The sequence below is a fragment of the Phascolarctos cinereus genome, unplaced genomic scaffold (assembly GCF_003287225.1).
Source record: "Phascolarctos cinereus isolate Bilbo 61053 unplaced genomic scaffold, phaCin_HiC Scaffold_726;HRSCAF=1367, whole genome shotgun sequence".
Classification (NCBI taxonomy): Eukaryota; Metazoa; Chordata; class Mammalia; order Diprotodontia; family Phascolarctidae; genus Phascolarctos; species Phascolarctos cinereus.
The window spans coordinates 307,748,972-307,773,000 of NW_027556098.1; the positions used below are offsets into that span (position 1 = coordinate 307,748,972).

General features: G+C 37.2%; 1 long non-coding RNA gene across 1 annotated transcript in view; it reads left to right on the forward strand.

Moving 5' to 3' along the window:
- The window catches only part of LOC110210654 (uncharacterized), a 39,261-nt gene extending 35,876 nt beyond the window's left edge, over window positions 1-3,385 (forward strand). Inside the window, exon 2 of the long non-coding RNA XR_013487771.1 lies at window positions 2,638-3,385. This is a non-coding gene — a long non-coding RNA (uncharacterized LOC110210654). The remainder of the gene's footprint in view (window positions 1-2,637) is intronic.
- Window positions 3,386-24,029: the final 20,644 nt, after the last annotated feature.

Here is a 24,029-nt window from a genome sequence, read left to right on the forward strand (position 1 = left end):
AGAACTTGTCTTTGATGCCATGGTTTATGAGCATTCTTGACTTGAGGTAATTATGATGTAGAAAGAAGAGCTGGATTGGGATGGAGTGACCCCGAGACCTTATTTCCTCTCTGCTAGCTGGGTGACTTTAGATAAATGGCATACTCTCTCTGACCTTAGTCTTTTGATTTATATAATGAGGGAGTAGGACTACATGATCTTTGCCCCTTCCACCCTGGAAAAAACCCTGAAATTTATACACATTGTTAATAAAGGTGATATTTCTTTTGTTAGAAAACCAGAAATTTTCTTTCTTGAAGGTGTGTGTGATAAAGGCGAGTATTTAGAATAAAGAGATAATGCAGAGAGACTGACAGCATTACTGACTTGACCTAGCCCTTTTGTTCTTGACCATGTTACTTTATATACCAACTGGAAGCATTATGGAGGATGAGGAGATGTTTATTGCTCCAGCTCCACACAGTACCTTTGTGGTTTTGTTGGATCAAATCTAAAAAGTGAGATACAGATTGATAATCAAGGGTTTGACAGGAGTTAAAAGGCATTTTATAACCCCAAATTAGATAATGGGGTGGAACCAAGGGTTTTAAGTGAAACCAGAAGAAAGTCAGTCAAAAAGACTAGCTTATTTGTAGCACAATGGAATCCCAATGAACACTTTGCCTAGAGACCAGTGGAGAGGTCCAGAAGAAAAGACAGGATGCTTAGTAGGGACTGGAGATGTGATACCCAACAGAGGGAAGCACGATGACATCTCCATAGGACTGTGGTGATGACTATATAGCAGTGAAGATGTGTATTAATCCTGGTCATACATGTATTCAAGGGCACATGGTCTCTATGAATGTAATAAGGCCACATGTACTTCCTGAGTGTTTGGCCCGTTTTGTGTGTTTCCTCCTTGTGAGTCCCCTTCATGTGTGTTCCCTTGTCAAGAATGTGTCTGAGTGTTTATCCCCATTGGTGATTACTGGTGGGAAAATATACTTTATCCTATGGGCATGAGGGGATCTTTTTCTTGTTACTTAATTTGCTATACTTTTTGATTCAATGTGTTCTGTATGGATAGCTTAGTAAAAGTAAACACTTTAATGGAGACTTCTAAGGTATAGTTTTTTGTTTTTGGTTCAATTAGGAACCTTAAAAATGTGGCACACAAAACAGAATGCATTATTCCAGATGTGATATAACCCCGGTAGGGTCAGAGGCCAGGCCTCTCTTTACCTCATTAATTCTGGACCTATGCTTTTCTTAATGAAGTTTAATATTGTATTAGCTTTTTTGACTATTTTATCACATTGTTGGGGGAGCTAGATGGCTCAGTGGATAAAGCAGTAGGCCTGGAGACAGGAAGACCTGAGTTCAAATCTGGCCTCAGACATTTACTAGCTGTGTGACCCTGGAAAAGTTATTTAACTTCTGTTTGTCTTAATCCATTGGAGAAAGAAATGGCAAACTACTCCAGTATCTTTGCCAAGAAAGCCCCATGTACAGTATGGTCCACAGAGTCTAAAAGAATTGAACACAACTGGACTACTTAACAACAACTCAAATTGTTGATTCATACAGAGTTCTCAACCTGGTAGATGTCCCACAGTTTTTCAGATGAACATCTGTCTAGTCACAGCTCCCTATCTTATCCTTGTAAAGTTCATTTTTAAATAATTTTACATTTTTCCCTATTAAATTTCATCTTATTAGATCTGGCTCAATGTTCTAGCATGTCAAAATCTTCCAGAGTGAATTTCTAAAACCTGTCATTCTTTCACACAGAGTTCACCCAAAACTTTCAGAATCCCATGGAAAAGCCCTTATTTCAAAAATGAACTTTTAAGTTAGAAAAGAAAGCAGATAAACTGCTTTCTAGTTCAAAAAGAAGAGTTAAGCAGCAAGATAAAAACAATTACTATGATTTATTATTCATAAGGAATCAGGTGATAACTGATCTCAAGTCCAGGGGAAGGAAGGATGTGACACAAGTAGTTTTCTAGGACTAAGACACTGACTGAAGAATCCATGAAGCTCCAATTTTTCTTCTTCTTTTCATGGTGAATTCGGGCCACTCACAGTTATAATTTGAATGAGGGCTTTTTCTGTGAGCTCTAGGAGTTTTAAAATGAGGAGGCAATCAGTTTCTCCTATCCGTTTCCATTTCGACATTTGATGGCAAAAGCTTCTCTGAATGAATGATTGATTATATGGCAAATCATCTGCACTAGGGAAGATGAAAAGGTGAAAACCTATAAACAAGACTTAGGTGTCCAAATGCAATTTATTAGAAGATGTTTTTTACTGTTGGCTAAAGTTCTGACTATTTTGGCAAAGCTCTTCACATTACTAATTACCTTCATTTGGCTGCCCACCAGCCTATTGATATATTGTCCTAAAATGGATTGTCCAGTACTTAATGAGACACTCAAGATAAAGTCCAACCAGGGGAAACTACCATCAGATTATCATCTTCTTTGAAGTAGAAATGTCTAATGAAGTCTAAGATTGCAATAGATTTTTTTCTTTGGCTGTCATATTGCATGGTTGACGCATATTGAGCTTAGAGTCTATTAGAATTGCCAGATTTTTCAAGGTGGACTAGTTCTATGATTTGCATGTGTTATGTTATATTTTTTCTTGTTTCAGTGTGAACACGTCCTGAACCTTCCCATCTTCTTGCATCACTGGAACACTTTAATGAAGGCCTTGTGTCCTGAAGTATTATGTAGCATGATCCTGTTACTCAGAGAGGTGCGTCTGAGAATATGCAAAATTGGGGAGCAGCTAGACCACCAGCTCGTCCCACACAAATTCCTCACATCTCCCATGTGAACCAGTGCAGTCCATAGTTACCATCCTCAACCTCTGGGACAGATATTACAGAGAAGATCAGCAAAATATCCAATAGTAAATGAAAAATTAGTTAGGGCAAAGGAAGATATATAGAGGACCTTTCTTAGGGGCCAAGATTTCTTTTCCAGACCTGAAGCCAGGGGCATCTGGAAGAGTGACAGATTTTGACAATGGTACCTACCTTGTCAGCTTTACTTTATTCTGGGTGGGCAGATTCTGTGTGTCTCATACTCATCTATTCCAGTGAAAGGACATATGACTTCTGGAAAGCAAGAAACAGAAGCTATGATAAGGTAATTTTCCATATCCAATTTGTCAATGGTTTATCTCATATCTTCACTGAATGTAGTCTAGTTCTAAACACAAGTGCTCATTGTGCCAATAAACTGGACCCCAGAGATCACGAAACCTCCATAATTATTCTTGTAAAACCCTCATAGGAAGAGTTGGAATAGAAAAATGTCTTAATACCAAGGGGAAAATCCATTTACCCCAAGTGAATAGGCTTTAAGTATACAATAAAGACCAGATTTCGGTTTGAGTTTGTGGCTATCAGATTCCATGTGAGAATTTTTTTTCCTAGCTGAGCCATCATATTATATCATAATTTTGCAAAATTTTGCAAAAATGGACCTCAGAGACCATCTAATTCAACCTGTACTTGAATAGGAATCCTCTCTATTATATCCCCAGCTAGTCTATTTAGCCTTCACTGAACATCCTCTAGTGAGAGGGGGAACCAACCATTGCTCAATGAAGCCCCCTTTCACTTTGAGATAGCTTTAAATGTTAGAAAATTATTCTTCATGTTTCAACTTTTAAATTAGAAGAGAAAACCAGATAAAGTGCTTCCTAGTTAACAAAGAAGTGTTAAGCAGCATAATAAAAACAATTATGATTTGTTATTCGTAAAGAAACAAGTGATTGCAAATTCTACCCTCTATTCTCGGTTCTGACATACGAGGCCAAACAGTATAATTTTAATACCTCTTTCACATGAAAGTTCTTTGAAATTAAAGGTAGTTATCATCTCCTCATTCCTCTTGCCCCATCAAATTGCATAGTCTTTAGGCCTCTCACCATACAGGTCATTCTCTATTACACGTTGTCAATGTCCTTCCAAAAATAAGGTGTACAGAAATGTTGCTCTCAATGTGGTTTGACTGTGGCATATTACAGTGGCATAACGACATCTTCCATTGTGGGCAATGTGGAAAAAACTAATCATGTCAGGTCTTTTTTTTCTATGTCACCCTTTTTGCACACGTTTCTCTCATAGCTATTGGTGAGCTAGGCAAAAGAGATTTCCTTAAAACCATAGGCAGGGACCTATTGGGCTAGTGAAAGGTGGCAACTTGAATGGGAGGCCTCATACTCTTTAAGACTTGCAGTCTATTTATGAAGGATGCCAACACCTGAAGGACCCAGAGGCATTTCTATTTAATAATGGAGGCTTCTTGTGCTCTAGTCATGTTATTAGAGTGATCATTTTTGCATTGCCCAATTCATAATGGGCAATTCTGGACAAAGGGTGGTGGTCGTAGGACCTTATGTTATCCATTTAGTAGCAAATAGGACCCAGTAGCATGTGTATAGCTGCTTTTCAAAAGTGGTAATGCAAATGGCCATTTTGTGGTATTTGTGGCTCCAAAAGCCTAGTAGTCATTTGGCCAGGTCAACCCTGGGTGCCTGCAAAAGGCTTCTACACGGTCTGGTCTTTATGGACAGAAACCTCTGAAACATGGACCCCATATGTACTAAGTGCCCAGGGAGAGAGACTGCTGGATGGCCTGGTTTAGATTTTCCAAGGCTGCAATTTGTTTTGAGCTCCACTCAAAAGAGAGATACTTAGGAGTGACCCCATAAACATGAGGCTGTCAGGAAACCTAGGAGAGGAATGTAGGTTCTTCAAAACCCAAAGATTGTGTGAAGGAAAGTGTCACTCTTACTTTGGACTGTACCTGGATCATCTGGATTCTCCTAATTCACTGTATTATGCAAAACTTGACTGAGAGGACTGGAACCTAGATTTTTTTTTTGATTGTTTTGTTACCAGTGATCTCTTAATTGCCATATCTGTTGATCTCTTCTCATTTCTAATCCTTCTCCATCTATTTGCTGTATTTGACACTATTCTGAAAGCACAAGTCTGACCATATCACCTCCTTATTCAGTAAACTATAGTAGCTTTCTCTGACCTCCATGATCAAATATAAAATCCTCTGTTTGTTGTTCAAATCCTTCAGTATGCTAACTCTTCTCTCTCCTTCCCCTGACAACATTTTAGTCTTCTTATATCAAACATGCCCCTGTGATACAGTGACACTGGCCTCCTTCCTGTTCCTTGAATGAGGCATTCACTGTCCTAACTCCATCCATTTTCACTGGCTTTCCTTCATTCCTGGAATGCTCTTTTTCTTTGCCACGTGTCTTTCCCCAAGTCCTGGCTAAAGTCTAGGAAGCGTTTCCTGATTCCCCTTAATTATGGTGCCTCCCTTCTGCTGACCTCACTTAAATCCATTTCACTCACAAGTCAAGACATCTTCTTTGTGATATCATTGGTCCTCTTCAAGAATGAAGGAAGAACAGCCAACCAAACCAATCCCCAGAACTTAACACAGTTCCTGGCACATAGTAGGCACTTACTAAATGATTGTTGACTATTGATTGACCAGACACTCTGTCCTCTTTGGGTTTTTGTGACACTGCTCTATCACCATCTACCTGTCTGACCATTCATTCTCAATCAGCTTTGCTGTCTCATCATCACATCATGTTCCTTAACTGTGGTTAAGGTTCTATCCTTCTCTTCTCCTTCTAATGCTCTGTCTCCCTCTGTCTCTCTGCCTCTCTCCTTCTTTTGCTTGTCTATCTCTTTTTCTAACCTGATTAGCTCCCATGGGTTTAACCATCATTTCTATGCAGATGACTCTCAGATCTATATATCTAGTGACAGTTTCTCCCTGAGCTTCGGTCCCACATCACCAATTGCCCTTTGGATATTTCAAACTGGATGTCCTGGAGACATCTCAAACTCAATATAGCTAAAACTGAACTCATTATTTTCCTTTCCCCAAAACTCTGTCAAATTTTCCTATTTTTGTCAAAGGCACCAGCATCTTTCTAGTGTCTCAGGTTTGTAATCTCAGCATATCATGGACTCCCCCCCTCTTTTCACCCTGCATATCCAGTAAGTTGCCAAATCTTGTCCTTTCTACTGTCATAATCCTTGAATTTACTTCCTTCTTTCCACTCACTCAATGACTACCTTAGTTCAGTCCTTCATCACCTTTCACATTGATTATTACAAGAATCTCCTAATTGGTCTGTCTGCCTCAAGTCTCTTCCCACTCCAGTCTATCTTACATTTTCCTCAGTCATTTTCCTCAGGCGTGAATCTAATCCTGTGATTTCTCTATTCAGCCAACTCCAGTGGTTTCCTATTGCCTCGAGGATAAAACAACTCTTCTGTTTAGCTTTTAAAGTCCTACACAATTTGGCAACCTATCTGTCCAGCATCATTGGACATTATTCCCACTCTCACACCCTACAATCCAACCAAAGTAGCCTCTGAGTTCTTCACACAGAGCACTTCAACTCCTCTCTCTATGCCTTTTTAATGGCCATCCCCCCAAGCCTGGAATACACTCCCTCCTTACCTCCACCAAACAGAGTCCCCCTTTTCCTTTAAGAAGCAGCTCAGTCACCATCTTCTGTATGAAATCTTTCCTGATCCCTATAGCCATCACTACTTTCTTTCCCAAATAACCTTGCAGTTATCTACTTTATATTTATTCACTTTATATATACTGTGCATACATACGTACATACACATATATACATACATACATATACATACATACATATATCCTTGTTGTCTCCCACTTCAGAATGTAAACTTGTAAATGGGGATTTTTCATCCTTTGTACTTGCAATGGTAGTGTCTAGCACAGGTTCTCTGAATGCTTATTGATTGGTTGATTTCTCACTCTTTTCCCCCTATATGGATCTCACACCCATTCCACCATAGCAGCCTTATTTGACCAGGTCAACATTATGTCATCAGCTTGGTGTGGATATCAGTGCCCTCAGGAGGGGTGCCTCATTCAATGCTGTGCCCACCAGATGATAGCAGGATGAGGAAGAATTCAGGTGCCTTTGTGAATGATGGTGATGGGTATATTGAATTCTTTCCCTATGAAAATGAACCACCTCTGACTAATTTCAGTCCCAGGAAAGATAACAAGCAAAACAGATAACTCTACACCGCTCACTTGGGATCTGTGCTACATTGTAGCTCCACCACACTGATGAGGGCAGAAGTGGCTGTAGAGATGTATGACAACTCTGTCTCTCTATAATCCACTGTAAGTTACTCATCATCCTCATTAGCTACACAGGGTTGTTGTAAGAGCAGTTATTATTGCAATTTACCTTTAGCAGCTAGTGGTACAGTGGATAGAGTTCTGGGCCCAGAATCAGGAAGATCTGAGTTCAAATCCAGCCTCAGGCACTTACTAGCTATGTGACCCTGGGTAAGTAACTTAACCTGTTTACCTAAGTTTCCTTAATTGTAAAATGAGAATAATAACAGCATTTACCTCACAGGGTTCTTGTGAGGATCAAATGAGACGATATTTTTAAAGTGTTTAGCATAGTGCCTGGCACATAGTAAGCATTATATAAATGCTGATTCTCTTTACCTCTCTCTTCCCCTTTCATCCACATCATTAAGAAGGAAATATCTTTTACTTAGTAAGTCTGAGACATGATATTATTTGGTATTAACTACACAAAATGGCCTGGAACTCCCAGGGTTGCCATTTGGCTCTACCCCCAATAACTATACAGAAACATAAATGGTTAGCAAGAATGTGATGACTCACAGGGCATTGTGACATCTATCAAGTCTGAAGGGACGTTCATGGTCTGGCCTTTCTTATTCCCTTGGGCAATAAGGAATTCACGTCAGTAACTCAAACATTAGCCTATTCGACCTATCAAGCCTTGAGGACAGCTTCCCTGACTTTTAGGAAAAAAAAAAACTAGCCCACCTAATGTGTAAGGGCTTTAAATGACCAGAAAACCCCATCAATGACTCAGACCTTAGATCACTGGACCAATGAAGTCACTGGAACCACTTACCTATCTTTTCGAGAAAAAAAGTGAACCTAGCCTACTTGGCAAGGATCCTAGTAGATCCTTCTCTTAAGCTATGTGCAGTTAAGACATCTTGAGAGGCAGTGACAAAACTTAAAAACTGTAAAATTGCATACAAGACATGAAAATCTCACCTGATGCAGAGAAGGGCGAGATAAATGCATTGATACTAAAGAAAAAAAAAAGTAATGGAGCTAAAGAAGTAGCTTAGAAAATGATTCTATGTCCTCCTTCACATGAAGAGGTGGTCTTTTTTTTTTTTGGTTTTTGGTTTTAGGGAGTTGGGATTAAGTGACTTGCCCAGGGTCACACAGCTAGTAAGTGTCAAGTATTTGGTCTGAGGCCGGATTAGAACTCAGGTCCTCCTGTCTTCAGGGCCGGCAATTCTATCCACTGTGCCACCTAGCTGCCCCTATGAAGAGATGGTCTTACTCCTTACCAAAGCCCACCCCTCCCCTTACAAAAGTGATCTCAATCTATCCCTTTTCCTACAACAAATTGTCCCTCTGTCATCCCCACTTTATCGCTGATTTAAAGTCTTTCCCTGAATGCTGTCTCCTTCCCTACTACCTACAAACATGCCTATGTCTCCCCCATCCTCAAAAAACTCTCATTTGACAGGTGGCCACACTCCTTGCAAAGACTGTAGATGATACATGTCTCCATGTCCTGTCCTCTAACTCTCTTCTTAACCCCATACAATCTGGCTTCTGATATCATCATTCCACCAAAACTGTTCTCTTCAGAATTACCAGTGATCTCTAAATGGCCAACTCCAATGGCCTTTTCTCAGTCCTCATTCTTCTTGACCTCTCTTCAGCCTCTGACACTATTAATCGACTTCTCTTTTCCTCAAAACTCTCTTTTCTCTATTGGAATGCCACTCTCTCCTACTTCTCCTCCCACCTATCTCAACACTCCTCAGTTTCCATTACTGGATCCTCCTCTAGGTCACAACTTTTAACTGTAGGTGTCCCACAGGATTCTGTCCTGGGTCCTCTTCTCTTCTTCCTTTTTACTATTTAATTTGATTATCTAATTAGCTCCCATGACTTTAATTACTACCTCTATGTTGATGACTCTTAAATCTATCTATTCTGTCCTAATCTCTCTGCCAGCCTCCAATATTGCATTTCCAACTGCTTTTCAGAAATATCAAATTGAATATGTCATAGACATCATAGATGCAACATGTTAAAAACTGAGCTCATTATTTTTTCCTAAACCCTCTCCCTCTTCTACCTTTCCCATGACTGTAGAGGGCAATGCCATCATCCCATTCCCTAGAGCTTGCAGTCTAGGCATCATCCTCAACTCCTTGCTATATCTCTCTCCCTCCTCCCATATCTAATCTGTTGCCAAGGTCTATTAATTTCATTTTTGCAACATCTCTCAAATATGACCCTTTTTCTCCTCTGCCACTGCCATCACCCTATTGAGGCCCTTATCACCTCATGCCTGGACTATTGCAGTAGCCTATTGGTAGGTCTGCCTGCCTCAAATCTCCCCCACTTTCAGTGATTCTCCATTTAGCCGATAAAATAATTTTCCCTGCCACTCTTCCACTCAGTAAATTCCAGTGGCTCCCTGTCACCTTCAGGGTCAAAGACAAAATCTTCTCTGGCATTCAAAGCCCTCCTTAATCTACCCCTTCCTACCATCTTCTCCCCTCCCCCAAACACACCCTTTTCTATTCTTCTTATACCTGAATCTGCACCACGTCCTCTTTGATCCCGTGACGCTGGCCTTCTGGAAATTCCATGAGCAAGACACGATCTCTAGGCTCTGGGCATTTTCTCTAGCTGTTCTCCATGTCTGGGGCACTCTCCTTCCTCAGCTCCACGTACTGGTTCCCCTGGCTTCCTTTAAGTTCCAATTTAATGCCTATAGGTAGCCTTTTTCAAACTCCTCTTAATTCTAGTGCCTTCCCTCTTTTTTTTTGAGAATTTCTTACTTATTCTGTGTATAACTTGCTTTTACATACACGTTTACTTCTTGTCTCCCCCCTTAGATTGTGAGCTCTTGAGGGCAAGGACTCTCTTTTTTCCTCTTTTTGTATCCCCAGCACTTAGCAGAGTGCCTGGCACATGGTAGATGCTTAATAGTAACTTGAAAAATATTTTGAAACACCGCACAAAAAATTATGGTTATAAAGAATAGGCCTAAGAGGTTGAATTTCATAATTATCAGTGCCCCTAAACATAAGATAGAAGGATAAAATGTCGTTATTTTATTTTGAGAACTTATTCACAAAACTGCCCAGAAATCTTAAAACCAAATGCTTCTCTGTAAATAGAAAAAAACTACACAGAACTTCAACAAAGGGAATTTTAAAATTCAACTCACCTAGTCACATCACCTTCAAACTTCTAAACTGAAGTGATTTTAAAAAATCCTTCAAACTCTCAGAAAAAGATAGAAAACACATATCAAAAAACACAAATCAGTCTCTTACCCAATATCTTCACAAAAGCCAGAAAAGACAGAAGACAATGGAATAGAACATGTATGAATTTTAAAAACATGGGCTCACATCCTATAATCGTTTATCCAGCTGACCTAAGTATTCTGTTTGAAGATAAAGGATAGACATTTAAAAACCAAGACGACATCAAAGAATTCACAGAGAAAAAGTCAACAACCACAAAGATCCTTTCAAAAAGAGCTAGAGTTATGCCTGAGAGAGATAAGTTCTTAACACTTACCAGAACAATGGGTGCTTGAAATCAGGAAATAGTCATATCTGAAATCTTACTGTAGGAGGCACATGCCACCAAAAAGAGGCAGAGAAAAATAAAGGATTGATTCAAATATCGAATGTTATAGTAAGATTTTTTTAAAAAGAGATGCATAGAGGGGAGAATTAAAAAAATATCTAAGTGCACAATGAAAAAGGTCTTTGAGATTAATAAAGGAAAGAGAACAGGTAACTAAAAAAGAGTGGAGAGGGAGAGGGAATTAGTAATTCCAAAGGAAAAAAATCCTATCTTTGTCAAATGTAGGGCATAAGCGTTTATTAAGCACGGACTATGTGAAACACACTCTATTAAGCGATTTACAGATATCTCATTTGATCCTTATAATAACTCTCTGAGATAGATGCTATTATCATCTCCATTTTACACCTGAGGAAACTGAGGCAGACATATGTTAAGTGACTTGCCCAGGGTCAAATGTCTGAGGCTGGGTCTTCCTGACTTCGGGCTCAGTGCTCTTTTGTATCACCTGTGGAGATTTAGTTGTATAAGCACTGATAATGAAATAAAACATTTTATGTTTCATTTTAACTGCATGCACTTAAAAAAATCAAATATTCAATTTATGCTTGTTCAATTGGATTGAACTGATTTATTAAACATAAAGCTGGGTGGAATATTCCCCAAAGGTATATGTCACTGTTACAAAGGAGGTTCATGGCAGAGTCCAGATGAAACTGAGATTCTTTATTGATGGAGTTCTCCAAAAATCCTTCTTTGTGGAAGGCATTGTTCTATTAGTTGCATAAAGCATAAGAATGTTGTGGAGTCTCCTAAACTCCATGATCACTCATAAGAGTTAATTCTAATTATTCAAACAGGCCAAAAAGCCAAAAATACAAAGGATATCTGTTATCTAAACTGTGATATACAGTTTGATGGGCAACCCATAGAGCTTATGCATCAGCGGACGCATTGGGGTCAGACATTGCAGAAGGCCAATGAGCTGGGTATACAATGGAACTGGAGAAGGAGAGTGGGCTGGATTTCTTTTTGTCACTGTGTAGTGTTTTTAGTAACTCCAAGCAATTTCTCCAACCATATGTCCATATTTTAAAGTAATAATATTCTCATGGCTATATTATATGGCTTTGAGTCATAGAATATCAGACTCCACAGAATTAGGGTTGTCACTCAAGGGGAGTGGAGAGGTGCATGGTGGGTATTAGTAGGGTGGAACTTATTATCAGTGAGGAGTTGCTCAGGAGAAACTGTGTAAAGGCTAATTAGTTGCATGGTGCGAAAAGGGGTTGATAAGCCCAAAGATCTCAGCTATTTGGGCAAAAACTCATTATTTGAGAACTGTTGGGAAAACTGGAAAGTAGTGTGGTAGAAATTAAGCATAGACTAACATCTCACACTATGTACCAAGATCAGCTGTAAATGGGTACATGATTTAGACATAAAAGGTGATATCAGAGGCAAATTAAGACAGCATGGAAGAAATTACCTGTCAGATCTATGGTTATGGGAAGAGTTTATGACCAAGTAAGAGACAGAGAGGTTCAGAGGAGTAAAGTGAATAATTTTGATTACATAGAATGAAAAAAATTTTTGCGCAAACAAAACCAAGGCCACCAAATATAGAGAAAAAGTAAGAAACTGGGAAAAAATTTGCAATGTTTCTCTGATTTAGGTCCCATTATTCAAATACATATATAGAATTCAGCTAAGTTTATAAAAATAGGAACCATTCCCCAATTGATAAATGGTCAAGGGATATGAAAGGCAGTTTTTAGACAAAGAAATCAAAGCTATTGATAATAGTCATATGAAAAAATGCTCTAAATCACTAATGTTTAGAGAAATGCAAATTAAATAAACTCTGAGGTACCACCACATATTCATTGACTAAGATGACAGAAAAGGAAAATGATGAATGTTGGAGGGGACATAGGAAGATAGGTACAATAATGCATTGTTGGTGGAGCTATGAACTAGTTTAATTATGCTGGAGAACAATTTGGAACAATGCCACAAAAACTATTAAATTGTACATACTCTTTGACCCAGCAATAGTGTTACTAGGTCCATAAACTAAAGAGATCAAAGAAAAAGGAAAAGGCCCCTTATATACAAAAATATTTAGAGCAGCTCTTTTTGTGGTGGCCAAGAATTGGAAACTAAAGGGATGCCCATCAGGAAACAGCTGAACAAATCATGGTGTATGAATGTGATGGAATACTATTGTACTGTAAGAAAGTATGAAGGGATTAGTTTCAGAAAAACCTGGGAAGACTTGGACAAATTGATGCAAAGTGAGGTGAGCAGAACCAGGGTAACAATTTACACAGTCAGAGAAATATTGTAAAGATGATCAACTTTGAAAGACTTAGGAACTGATCAACACAATATCCCACCACAGTACCAAAGGACTCATGATGAAAAATTCTATCTACCTGCAGAAAGAGAACTGATGGATTCAAAGTTGCATATTGAAGGTCCTTCCTTCCTTCCCTCCCTCCTTCCTTCCTTCCTTCCTTCCTTTCTTCCTTCCTTTCTTAACATAGTTAGTGTGGAAATTGGTTTTGCATGATCGTATTTGTAATGGGATTTCTATTTCTTGCCTTCTCAATGAGTGGCAGAGAAGACAAGGATTTGGAACTGAAAATAAAATTGAATTAAAAAAAAGAAAAGGAGGTTGGCTTGAATACATAGTAAGAACGAGGGATAGCTGATGGACATCTAAGTGCTTCACGGCTATCTACTCAAGCTTAAGAAATATAGTACATTGAGTGCACCTCCTGTGGAAGGTTGGTAGAAAGATATGTGCAAAAGTCACAGAGAACTGAATAAGTTATGGACAGGTTGTCATCTGCATGATTGTAGGAAATACCTGTATTGATGATGTCACAGATCCATCAAAGAATGAAAGCATCTTGTAAATATCTGGCCTCCAGAATTTCTAATGAAGTGTTTAGGGCCCAACACACAGTCACCATTGGATAAATAGCCAAGGATATAAATAATTTGCAAAGGAGGAAGTATTGCTCATTATAAACCATCTAAAATTGCTCAAGCTCTCTAATAATAGTGAAAGTAATGTGAATTAAATGTTAAATCCATATAACTGACAAAACAAATTCAAGGTGAAAAAACTTAAATGTTTCAGGAGAAGTAAGGTGAGCAGGTATGCTATTATACCTTAGGCAGGGTTGCAATGTAGTGCTATCTCCATGGAGAACAATCTGTCACATGTGGAATGAGAAATATTTGGTAATTCCTGCTGTGTTGGCTTCCTTTGTTCTATTCCCCTGTTTTCTTTGAGATAAAAGACTTTGGAGAAATACTGGAGCTCTGTATTTCTAAATGTTAACACCAAAACTAGAGAAGTTATTTCTAAAGCTGTAGAGACCCGTCCTTGGACCTGGGCCAGCATCTACAGAAGATTTCCTTCTAGGCTTCTCCTTTCTTATGACTTTTAATACTTTAACTACTATAACAGAAAAAAATCCATCACTCTGAAAAAAAAAACCCAACAAAAACTTATCTAGTCCGAAACTCAGATGACAAATGTGGAGTCCGCTTCTGGGCCTTTGCTTCCCTGAACTGTAGGACCTGCCAGAACTTGTGATCTGTTGCATCACCTTTCAGGAACCCAAGCATCTTAATAATATAATTAAAAACACAAAAGACCCACCTGTACTAAAATATTTATAGCTGCTTTACCATAGCAAAAAATTTGATTGGAGAATGGCTGAACAAATTGGAGTCTGTTAAGTAAAGGAATATATGCAATTAAAAATGACAAATAGCATTTAGGAAGCATGCTAAGATTTCTGGGGAATAATCTAAAGTGCATTGTTTGCTGACCAGCTGGACCCCTTCTGAATGAGCATATGGTACAATGTTGACAAATGACAGAAAAAGAAGTATTTTTGACATCCTTTTAACTGGTAAGCATCAAAAAAAAAATACATTTGAGATGAGTTAATGTACATAGCTTCTTTAATGAGTTTAAGCCTGGTACAAGAAGTAGAAGACATTAGGTGATATTTTTATCACTGTCTTGATGGAAGGCAAGGGCTTCAGAAGACAAAGTCAAGTTTTAGAAGTAAAAAACTGGTTAAGAAGATGGCACCTGGGAATGAGTTTTTGATGACAAAACTAGGGTCCAAATTTAGGGATGACAGGCCCTTGGACATGATTGGAATAGTATCTGACAAGTGCTGATAAAATTATTTTCTTGAAGTCTTATAAATCTAATAAAAAAGAATGGAAATAAAATATGAAATATTAATATTAATAAAATGTAACATGCCATGCAATAACAAGCATAGTATACATAAATGTATGAATATGAAATATTATAATATGGATATAAAATATAAAATATAAAAAGTATATTGGATTATATATAAATAAAATAGATTATAAATCTAATGAAAAAATAAAAGGAGAAGAGTGCTTGTGTATATCTACCAAACAAATTCATGTGACTGGACCAGAAAAAATATATATAACTTGAGGTAATTAAATAACTTGGTGTGATCATGAAACATCAATTATTGATCTTTCATGAATCATGGAGATCAAAAAAGGTGCTTGTAGTCTGGAGACAGGCAAACATTTCAAGAGACAGTGTAGTTTACCAGGTACTGTGCTGGATTTGAATACTGTGATCATAGTTAAGTTGCTTAAACTCTAAGAGCCTGTTTCCCCTCTGATAAAATGATGATTATCTTACTTGTATTATCTGCTTCACAAGCTATTTTGAAATTGAAATCCTCCAAAACATCTATTTAAAAAAGAGACAGAAGGGCAGCTAGGTGGCACAGTGGATAGAATATCAGCCCTGGAGTCAGGTGGACCTGAGTTCAAATCCGACCTCAGACCAGATACTTGACACTTATTAGCTGTGTGACCCGTGTTAAGTCACTTAACCCCAATTACCTAAAAAAAAAATAAAAAAAGGGACAGAAGATAAATGAATTGAGCATTCAGTTTTAAAAACTAGAGAATTAAAAGGTTAATATTCCAAAATAATCACAAAGGAATTTTGAAAATGAGGATAAAAATAAAATGAAAAATAAAACTATTTAACTGGTAAAGCAAAGAGCTGTTTTGTTGTTTAAACTTGTTTAAAATTGATAGACCATTAGCTAATTAATAATGGTTTAAGTCAGAGAAGAAAATCCAGTTGCTAAAATAAAAATAAATTTTAAAAGATAAAATTTAAAAGAATATGATGAATTTACAATTGACAGAGAGGAAATAACCACGATTGTCAGAAACTACACAATTCTGTGTCACAATAACTAAAAAGAAATATATGACTAGCTATAAAAATATAAAATGCCCCAAATAACAAAACAGGAAACATCATATATAAATAAATGTCAGAAAGATAAACTGAGCAAACTATAAATGAACCACTAAGGGTGGTGGTGGTTGGGGAACCCTGGTCCTGAAGAATTTACAAGTTCATTGTATCAAACATTTAAAGAGCAATAAAAAATCTATATTGTTATAAATTATTCTCCAAAATAGAAAGAAGATGCTCTACCAAACTTTTTTTACCTAACAAATATTACCGTAATACCTAAGCAAGGAAGAAAAAAAAACAAAGAAAATGATAGACCAAGATGACTAATTAATCTTGATCCAAGTATTTTAGTTAATATTTTAGCAAAGAGGACTTAGCAACCAAGTTGAATTCATACAAGGGGTGTAAAAATGATTCAAAATTACGGAAATAATCGCATCTCTAATTATATTAGTTATCAGAAAGTCTGGTAGAATTCCTTTTTATTTCTAGTTTCTGCCAGACTGTTTTCTAGTTTTCCCAACAGTTATTGTCAAATAGCTAGAATCTTTAGGTTTATCAAACACTAGGCTACTGTGCTCATTTTCTTCTACATATTACATGCCTAATATATTCTACCAGTTGACCTCTCTATTTCTTAATCAGAACCAAATTGTTTAGATGATTACTGCTTTGTAATATAGTTAGAGATGATACTGCTAGTTCTCCTTTCCTACTTTTTCCATTATTTCTTTTGAGATTCTTGACCTTTTTCCCCCTTCAGATGAATCTTGTTATTATTTTTGCTAGCTCTATAAAGTAATCCTATGCTAGAGTGATTAGCATGATAAACTATTTTAGGTAGTATCATTTTTATTATATTAGCTGAGCTTACTAATGAGCAGTTAATACTTCCCAAATTATTTAGATCTGTCTTTATGTCTATAAAGAGTGTTTTGTAGTTGTATTCATATAATTCTTATGTGTTTCTTGGTAAGTAGACTCACAGGTATTTTATACTTTCTGTGGCAATTTTAAATATAATTTCTCTTTCACCTCCTGCTGGTATTTATTCATAATGTATAGGTATACAGATGATTTTTGTGGGTTTATTTCATTACCTGCTGCTTTGCTGAAGTTGTTAAATTGTTTCACTGAATTTTTTAGTTGACTCTCTAGGATTCTTGAAGTAAACCCTCATATTGTCTGCAAAAACATAATTTTGTTTCCTCTTTGCCTATGTTTATTCCTTCAATTTATTTTTCTTGTTTTATAGCTATAGCTAGCATGTCTAGTTTCATATCAAGCACTAATGGTGATGATGGATATACTTGCTTTTTCTCTGATATTATTGGAATGGGTTCTATTTGATCTCTATTATATATGATGATGGATCTTGATTTTAGATAGATACTTCTTATCAAATTATGGTAATACCAGTTTTCCCCCTATGTTTTCAGGTTTAAAAATAGAAATAATTGTATTTTGTCAAAAGTTTTTTTCTGAACCTATTGATCTAATCAAATATTGTTATTCTTGTTATTAATGTGGTCAATCACGTTGATAGTTTTTCTAGTATTTAAACAAATCCTGCATTCCTGGTATAAATCCAACTTGGTGTTAGTGTGTAATCTTTGTGAAGTATTGTTGCTTTTTGCTATTATTTTATTTAAATTTTTTTGATCAACATTCAATGGGATTTTAGTCTATAGTTCTCTTTCTCTGTTTTGGTGCTCCTTTGTTTAGGTATCAAGAGAATATAGGAGGAATTTGGTAAAATCCCTTGCTTTTTTCTTTTTTCAAATAGCTTATGTAAAAAAAAAAAAAACCAAAAAAAAATAGCTTATGTAATATTGCAATTAATTGTTCAGCAAATGTTGGGCAAAATTTGCTTGTAAGTCCATTTGATTCCACTTTTTTTCCATTTGGGAATTCATTTATGACTTCTTCTATTCCTGTTTTCTTTTTTCTAAGATTAGGTTTTTTAAATCCTTTCTTGGCATTACTTATTTCTGTAAATATTCATAAATTTCATTTAGATTGTCATTTTGTGGCCTACAGTTGGGTGAATTGTTTTCTAATAATTCCCATAATTTCTTCTTCATTTGCTGTTAATTAATCTTTTTCATCTTTGATGCCAGTAATTTGTTTTTTCTTCCTTTTTAAAAAAAATCACATTAGGTAATGTTCTAGCTATTTCATTGGGTTTTTTAAAAGTCTGGTTTCATCTCTTCATTTAATTCTTTTGTTTTCAATTTTGCTAATCTCATCTTTGATTTTTAGGATTTCTAATTTGCCATTTAATTTGTTGATTTTCTATTTTTTTTTAGTTGCATGACCAATTTATTTATTAATTCAGTTTCTATTTTATTGATAAAAGTGTTCAGGGGATAAAATTTTCCATTAAGGACTGCTTTGGTTACAACCAAAACTTTTGGTTATGTTGTCTAATCATCATCATTATATTTAATGAATTTTTTGTTTTTATGATTTGTTCTTTAACTTTTTAAAGTAGTATTTTATTTTTTCTCTAGTTATATGGCAAGAAAATTTTTAGCGTTCATTTTTATAAGATTTTGAGTTCCAAATTTTTCTCCCTCCCCTTTCCTCTTCTGAAAATGATAGGCAGTTTGATGTAGTTTATACATGTGCTATCATGTAAAAATATTTCCATATTAGTTGCAGTTGTGACAGAAGAAACAGATCAAAAGAAAAAAAAAACAAACCATGAGAAACAATAAAGTAAGTGAAAAAAATATGCTTTGATTTGCATTCACAGTCTATTAGCATGTAGATGGATGTGGACAGCATTTTACCTTGTGAGTCCTTTGTACTTGTCTTAGATTATTGTGCTGCTAAGAAGAGCTTAGTCATTCATAGCTGATAATCAGACAGTGTTGTGGATACTATGTACAATGTTTTCCTGGTTCTGCTCATTTTATTTTGCATCAGTTCATACAAATCTTTTCAGGTTTTTCTGAAACCTGCCACTATGTTCATATACCACAGCTTGTTCAGCTATTCCCCATTTGATGGGCATTCCCACAATTTCCAATATGAAAAAAACTGCTATAAATATTTTTGTGCATGTAGATCCTTTTCCCTTTTTTATGATCTCTTTGGGATACAGACCTAGTAGTGGTATTGCTAGATCAAAGGGTATGCACAGTTTGGTTGCCGTTTGGGTTCCAAATTGCTTTCCAGAATAGTTGGATATGTTCACAACTCCACCAACAGTGTATTAGTGTCCTAATTTTTCCTACATCCTCTCCAACATTTATCATTTTCCTTTTCTTTTTCTGGTCATATTAGCCAATCTGCTAGGTGTGAGGTGGTACCTCAGAGTTGTTTTAATTTGCATTTCTTGAGGGGGGGTGGAGCCAAGATGGCTGAGTAAAAGCAGTGTGCTTGAGCTCTCCCCCAAACTCCTCCAAATACCTGTAAAAATGGCTCTAAACAAATTCTAGAGCAGCAGAACCCACAAAAAGACAGAGTGAAACAAATTTCCAGCCCAAGACAGCCTGTGTGGTTGATGGGAAAAGTCTGTTGTGCTGGGCTGGGAAAGGAGCGCAGTTTAGTGTGGGCATGCAGGCAAAGATCAGGCCTCAGTGAACCTGGAGCAGGTCTCAGGGGACTGAAGGTTTCCAGATGTCTCAACCCACAAATGCCAAAGACAACTTAGAAGATCAGTAGGAAAGGTCTGTTGCACCTTGGTAAGAGCGGACCTTGGTCCAGCCCCAGTCCTGGCACAGCCCTGAGGCAGCAGCTGCTACGAGAGCTCTTGGCTCACAGATGGTGGGGAGATCAAGTGGCTGATCAGAGGGGGATTCCAGGGATCTCTTTGCTGGTGCTAAGGCAAGATTCTCTTGCTTTGCCTGTGCTTGGGTCTGGGTCACAGTTCTTGGTGGTGGTCCTGGGGTGAGGAGGAGTGCTGGTGTGGTGGAGCTTGTAGTGGCAGTGGAGAGGAAATCCTCCTCACAGTACCAAGACAGAAAAGACTGCTTATAGTCACTAATAGACCAGAGCACAGGCCAGAAAAGGAGTAAACACCTTACCCCTTATCATACCACCTTGGAAGAACTGAAAATTTACAGGTCCCTAGAAGTATCTCTGAAAACAGCTGTACAGACTCCCGAAGCTTGGGACAGTACATTCTCCACATTGCAAGCAGACCCCTACCTTAACAAAGGGTTTACAAGTCCAGTAATTGGCTGGGAACATGGGCAAATAGTGCAAAAAAGTCAGACCATATAATTTTACTTTGGTGACAAAGAAGATTAAAACATACAACCAGAATAAGACAACAAAGTCAAAGCTCCTACATCCAAACCCTCCAAGAAAAATATAAATCAGTCCCAGGCATAGAAGAGCTCAAAAAGGATGGTGTCTTGGGGGGGTGAGGGGAGAGATGGGGAGAAATTTCAAACTCAAAATCTTGTGGAAGTGAATGTTGAAAATTAAAAATAAATTAATTAAAAAATAATTTGCATTTCTCTGATCAAAAGCAATTTAGAGCACTTCTTCATATGCCTATAGAGAGCTTTGATTTCTTCATCTGAAAACTGCCTGTTCATATCCTTTGACCATTTATCAATTGGAGAATGACTTGTATTCTTGTAAATTTGATGCAGTTCTCTATGTATTTGAGAAATGAGGCCTTTATCAGAGATACTTGCTATAAAGGTTGTTTTCTAGCTTTCTGTTTTTCCTTTAATCTTGGTTGCATTGGTTTTGTTTGTACAAAAGCCTCTTAATAAGATCAAAATTATGTATTTTACATTTTGTAATGCTTTCTATCTGTTGTTTGTTCACAAATTCTTCCCTTTTCCATATATCTGACAGGCAGACTATTCCTTGGTCTTTTAATTTGCTTATGGTATCACCTTTTATGTTTAAATCATGCCAAAGATCTGTTATGCCTATCTTTTCTAATATTATATTTAACTCCTTAGTTTCTTTCTTTCTTAGTTTCTTTTTTGGTTGGATTTATCCAGTTTTGAGAGGGGGCAGTTGAGGTCCCCCACTATAGTTTTGGGGCATATTTCTTCTGGTAACTCATTTAACTTCTCTTTTAAGAATTTGGTTGCTTATACCACTTGGTGTATATATGTTTAGTATTAAATTGCTTCATTGTCTATGGTATCTATTAATAAGATGTAGTTTCCTTCTATTTTAACTAGGTTTATTTTTGCTTTTACTTTGAGATCAGGATTGCTACTCCTATTTTTTTTTATATCAGCTAAAGCATAATAGATTCTGCTCCAGCCCCTTTCCTCTACTTTGTATGTCTCTTTGCTTCAGATGTGTTTCTTGTAAACAACATACTGTAGGAGTCTCGTTTTTGATCCATTCTGCTATCTGCCTCCATTTTATGGGAGAGTTCATCCCATTCACATTCACAGTTATGATTACTACCTGTGTATTTTCCTCCATCCTATTCTTCTTCCTGTTTGTCTTCTCTCTCATTTCACCCTTTCCCTCCTCAGCAGTGGTTTGCTTCTGTCTACCACCTCCCCCGATCTGCCCTCTCTTCTGTCAGTCCCTCCACAACCCCCCACCCCACATCCCCACACACCACCTTTACTTAATCTCTTCCCTTCCTACTTTCATGTCCTGTAAGATAGATTTCTATATTCAACTTATTGTATATATCATTCCCTCTTTGAGCCAATACTAATGACCATAAAGTTCAAGTGATGCCCATTGCACACTCTCCCATCTTCCAACAATTTACCCCATTCTACTTCTCCTTTCTTTCTGTACCCATTGTACTCCTCTTTCTCATCCCTTAATTTTTTATGTCATTCCTTCAGATTCACCTTATACCTGTACCCTCTGTCTATGTATATTCCTTTTATCTATATTACTAGTAATACAGTTTTTAAGCATGACAAGTATCTTCTTCTTGTGTAGAATGTAAATAGTTTAGCTTCTGTTTTCTTTTCCCTTTTTACCTGTTTATGCTTCTCTTGAGTCTTGATATTGGAGGTCAAATTTTTGCTTTAGTTCTAGTCTTCTCCTTAACAAAGGTTGAAATCCTTCTATTTAATTGAATGACTATTTTTCCCCTTGATATATTCTGCTTAATTTTGTTGGGTAAATGACTCTTTGTTGTAGTCCTAGCTTCTTTGCCTTCCAGAATATTATGTTCCATGACCTCTGATCCTTTAATGTTGCAGCTGTTAAGTCCTATGTAATCCTGATTGTGACTCCTTGATATTTGAATTGTTTCTTTCTGGCCACTTGTAGTATTTTTTCCTTGATCTGATAGCTCTGAAATTCGGCTATAATGTTCCTTGGAGTTTTTATTTTAGGATCTCTTTCCTGAGTTGTTTGATGATTCTTTCAATGCTTATTTTGCCCTCTGGTTCCAGGACATCAAGGCAGTTTTTCTTGATAATTTCTTGAAATATGCTGTCCAGATCCTCATTTTGATTATGGCTTTCAGGTAGTCCTGTGATTCTGATATTGTCTCTCCTGTATCTATTTTCCAGGTCAGTTCTTTTTCTAATGGGGTATTTTACATTTTCCTCCATTTTTTTCATTCTTTTGAATTTCTTTGATTGATTCTTGATGTCTCATAGAGTTATTGGCTTCCACTTGCCCAATTCTAACTCTTACGAAGTTGTTTTCCTCAATTAGCATTTGTACTTTCTTTTCCATTTGGCCAATTGTACTCTTTAAGGAGTTGTTTTCTTCAGTGGATTTTTCTCCTTTTCCATTTGGCCAATTCTACTTTTCAAGCAGCTTCTAAGCTGTTGACTCTTTTTTTCATAATTCTTTTTCACATTCTCATTTCTGTCTTCATTTTTCTTTCTACCTCTCTTATATGATTTTTAAGCTTTTTTTCTTCTTCCATGAGTTCTTTCTGAGGTTGAGATCATTTTCCATTTTTCTTTGGGGCTTTGCCCACAGGTTTTCAACATTGTTTTCCTCTTCTTGGTTTTCCCTGTCACCATAATAACTTTCTATGGTCAGATTCTTTGTTGCTTTTTGTTCATCTTTTTTTTTTGGCCTTTTTTATTTCTTTTAAATTTGAGCTCTGTTCCGAGGGTGGAAGGGACACTGTCTCAGTCTCCTTGTGCCAGTGGGTACAGGCCATGGCTGTTTATCTGGTGCTGTGTTGATGTTGTCCTGATGCCCCCAGGGGAACTTTGTGTCTGATGCTGTGCTGAGAGGTGGGGGTGGGGTGGTGAGCACTGTTAGAAGCCAGAGAGCTCTGGCAGCTTACCTGGTGCTGAGTGGGTTCTTAGTGCTGGTGTCTGGTGTGTGCTGAGGCCTGGTGAAGTGTTTCTGCATTTCCCTGGAGCTACATACGTGGAGGTCTGGCCTATGGAGGATGCCTGTTTCTCTGCGGTTATGCTGAAGCATGTGGTAGTTCTTGGACCTGGAGCCTGCCAGTTCCCCTGGCTATGCTAAGGCATGTGGGGAGTCCTGGTGTTGTTGTTTGCCTGCTCCACCACACTGGGCCTCAGTGGTGGGGTGAGGTGGGGTTTGCTGCTGGCTTGCTGGGACACTTATTGTCCTGGAATGTACTCCCCTTTTACCTGAATGAGATGGACCTTTCTTGATCATCTTCCAAGTTTCTTGGGTTAGCATTGTTTCACCTCATCTTTTGCTGGTTATGCTGTTCCAGAATTTGTTTTGGGGTGCTATTTTATGGTTGTTTGGAGGTAAATATGGAAGAGTTACAGTGATTTACTCTTACTCCACCATCTTGGCTCCAGAACTCTTGTTCTTTTATTTTTCCATTATTAAGGATTAAGTTATGTAGTCCACAATTAATTTTTATTAATTTCTTATAGATCTTCTATTTCATTAAAGATCCAATTCCCCCTTGTAGGATTCTGCTTAGTTTTTCTGGATAAAGTATTCTTGGTTGGCAGGCTATACCCTTTGTCTTTTGGAAGATCATATTCCAAGTTCTCCATTTCTTTAAAGTAGTATCTACTAAATCTTGTATAATTTTCACTGTGGCTCTTTAGTACTTGAATTCTTTCTTTATGAGTGCTTATAGCACTTTT